This window comes from Gopherus evgoodei, chromosome 8 (assembly GCF_007399415.2).
Source record: "Gopherus evgoodei ecotype Sinaloan lineage chromosome 8, rGopEvg1_v1.p, whole genome shotgun sequence".
NCBI classification, from domain to species: domain Eukaryota; kingdom Metazoa; phylum Chordata; order Testudines; family Testudinidae; genus Gopherus; species Gopherus evgoodei.
In genome coordinates, this window is record NC_044329.1 from 68,915,020 (window position 1) to 68,918,642 (window position 3,623).

At 36.2% G+C, this 3,623-nt stretch overlaps 1 long non-coding RNA gene across 1 annotated transcript; it reads left to right on the forward strand.

The window, feature by feature from the left end:
- The first annotated feature begins 303 nt into the window (after nucleotides 1–303).
- LOC115656592 lies at nucleotides 304–3,322 on the forward strand. Its single transcript, XR_004001699.1, has 3 exons — nucleotides 304–400; nucleotides 2,190–2,249; nucleotides 3,195–3,322. It is a non-coding gene; the product is annotated as an uncharacterized LOC115656592 (long non-coding RNA).
- Nucleotides 3,323–3,623: the final 301 nt, after the last annotated feature.

Genomic DNA, 3,623 nt, shown 5'->3' on the forward strand with positions numbered 1-3,623 from the left:
CAATTAAATATTTCAGTTTTGTACATATTGCTTTTATGATATGAAATCATGAGACAATGATTTTAAAATCATTTTATCCAATCCCATTATCCACATCTTACAGCTTAGGGGACTGGATAAACTGCTAATACAGTCTGGTGCCTTGACAGTAAAAATAGGCTGGTGAAACACATCTCATCAATAGCTGATAGCCTACGCCTTTTGCTTACTTCCCCTCTTAATCCTGTGCATTGCATGAATCTGAAGTTCCACACAGGATATTTCACCTCAAGCTTCTTTCTCATCACCCCGCCCATTCCGAGAAGCAGAGGAGACATGGACACAGACCTGCTATAGTTTCATTTTCCTAATGGGTTTTTATAATCTGAACAGAGTTGTCAAGACATTTGGAAGTGTGTGTGTAAGTACTACTTTCTTATTCTGCATAAATATTGATTAATGCAAACACTCTATGGAGAGAATGAGTGTTTTCTTTGTTTGTGAAGAGCACCATCATAGTTGTACATAGACAAAAATAATTTTTTTCCAGTTCTATGCATGTGATTCAGACAGCAATTTCACTTCACCACAAAATGGCGGCCTGAAAGAAACCTCTGTTAAGTCTCCTGCTCTGCATGACTCTTTACTGTGCTGTGATTTTAGAAATGCAACACCCATGAATTTGTGATTTAGATCAATTAAGTAACAAAATCTGTTACCATATAGAAAACAGAATGGCTAAATACTTCTTTCAGCTTTACTCATCCAACCCTACTTCAGTATAACAGAGAGCAGAATCAGGTTAAGGACATGTAACTGTTCAAACTAGTGCAAGGGTTTTGTAGAACCAGTTTCTACAAGGTCTTCACTCCTGTGCTTAAAGTTCAGCACATGCTTAATCCTACTGAAGTCAATGGACTACTCCTATGCTTTAAATTTAGCCATGTGCTTAAGTGTCTTGCTGAATCAGGGCCTAAATGCATCAATATCACAGGTAAAAATAAGGGGACCAGAGACTACCACCCTTGCTCACCTTGAGAAACACCTTCTCAAGTCAGGCAAATGAAATGAGTGGGACAACTTACAGAGTAAGGTACCACACCACATTAGTAGGCTGACTATATTTTATACTGAAGATGAAACTATCTCACTTATCTTCTTAAATACGAATAACATTTTGCTAAGAGCAAGCAAAATACTATATGCCCAAACAGATGAAATGTTTCAAGTAAACTAAATGAAAATGGAGTATTGTACCTAGCTAAAAGTGCACACTTTCTACCTTTTCAACTAAAGAAAGTACATTTTTGTTTAATTATTAGGCCCAAGCATACAGACCTGGTGCAGATAAACATGGAAGTCAATGGGAATTTTGCCTTCATATTCTGTTCAGTGCTGCTTCTTATGCCCTCCTTTGTGGTATTTGAGCATAGGGCCTGCAATAATAATTACATGTCCAAAGCACTAATTAATCCTCTGTGGTGTATATAGCTGATTACCCTGTTACAAATGAGGAAACTGAGGCCTGGTCCACACTACGCAGTTAAATCGATTTTAACAGCGTTAAATCTATTTAACGCTGTACCCGTCCATGCTACCATGCACTTTAAATCGATTTAAAGGGCTCTTTAAATCGATTTCTGTACTCCTACAAAATGAGAGGAGTAATGCTAAAATCGATATTACTATATTGATTTAGGGTTAGTGTGGACACAAATCGACGTTATTGGCCTCATTCTTTTGCAGTACTACCCACAATGCACCGCTCCAGAAATCGATGCTAGCCTTAGACCACGGACACACACCATCAAGTTAATGTGCCTAGTGTGGACGTGCACAATCAATTTTATAATATGTTTTATAAAATCGGTTTTAGCTAATTCGAATTTATCCTGTAATGTAGACGTACCCTGAGGCAGAGGTTAAGTGAATTGTCCACAGCTACATAACTCATTGGGAGAGCTGGCATTAGAACCAAAATCTCCTGATTCTTAGTACTATGCCCTTATTAAGAGACTGCATATATAGGAATGGCCCTAAGGTGTCTTTGCTCTATTTGATGTTTTCAGACACATCTACTATTTTGTTCATTCTTTCTGATACATTCCTAAATGGTGTGTATATATAAATATATTGGTTTAAAAAAACATGCCTGGTAATTTTTCATTCTGCTGTCTTTCCCCTTTTCCTCATTCACTTTACACCTGAAGAATGACTGAGGCTTTAATGAAACTTTCTTCAGTTGAAGAAAAGAAGGCTATTTCACAGTGGTATGTAAACATACTTTCATCAGTAAACCAGAGATTTATGGGGAAAAATCTCTTGATTCGGGTTCATAGTTGTGGGTCCCAATTGGAGCATAATACTAGTCCAGGACTTGAATGATACAGAAATTTTACATTTATTGGTCACAATAACCAATCTTTATAACCATCTTTGATATTTCTTTAACTGTTATATATGGCCCTGTATTGGTTTGTCAGGCAATTTTTCCTCCTCTTCTAAATTGTCCATCCTATCCTAGCTTGTCTGCAGATTAAGGGAATTTGTAGATTTCTAATCTATTATCTGTTTCTTAAATACAATAATTGTTAAATCTCAATAAATGTATATCCATTGTACATTTCTTACTAAACACAAACAAAATTGTAAATGGTGGACATTGTGGTACAATTTGTGTCAATTTTATCTATTGTGTGTGTGTGTGTGTGTGTGTGTGTGTACACATTCTCACACACACAAGCTACAGAAGATATAATTTTGACACAGTTTACATTGTAATCTATAATTCAGTTTAGGGGAGCATATATAACACGTAGACAAGCTGCTAATGCTTACATGTTTTAGATACTAGGTTGGTGTGCGCCGTTAAAAACTTAAGTAGTTTGAAATAATAATTTGCTGGTAATATTTTAATATTTGATTTTTTTTTCATTTGAAAAGCCCCACCTCCCTTGCATCTTCCACCTTCAAGAGACAATGGAAAGAAATCCATCATTCCATAATTCACTTGTTCCTTCCCTTAATGATAATGAGCGGGTTTTTGTATATTGGACAAAGAATAAATGGAGAGAACCTGTTTGCCTGGAGAGTGAAACAGAACTTTTTTCTTGTGCTTCCAAAAGAGAGGGGAACTTGCAGTGATTTTGCCTGAACACTTCTAGCATTGCAGTTTTGTATAACTAATATAAATTAAATATTTTTAATTATTTCAGCTCTGGCTAGAAAGGATACAAGACAAAGAGGAGATTGATGCAGCGTGCCTCACAATGGCTCTACTGATTTCTCTACTGGCCCTTCCTCTGCACATGGTCAATTGGAATTGAAAATTCTGTTCTGATTTCATTTGCTGGAATTTTAAAGCAGGTCAGGAAGAAAGATGTTATTGAAAAGAAAATTCTCATCTAAATAAGAAAAGAACATGTGGCCATCTGGTCTAACTATACCATGCCGAAAGTCATTTAAACTCAGTTGTAGTCTTAATCTTGCAACAGTTTACCAAAAAATCAAACGGAAATCTGTTTACATTAAAATACCCTAAATGTTTTTATCTATAAATATGCAATGCACAGTTCATTTCCTATCTGTGATGCATGAGCTCATTTGACCCCACTGCCTTACTGAGCTGGACTGCATTTCTGGCA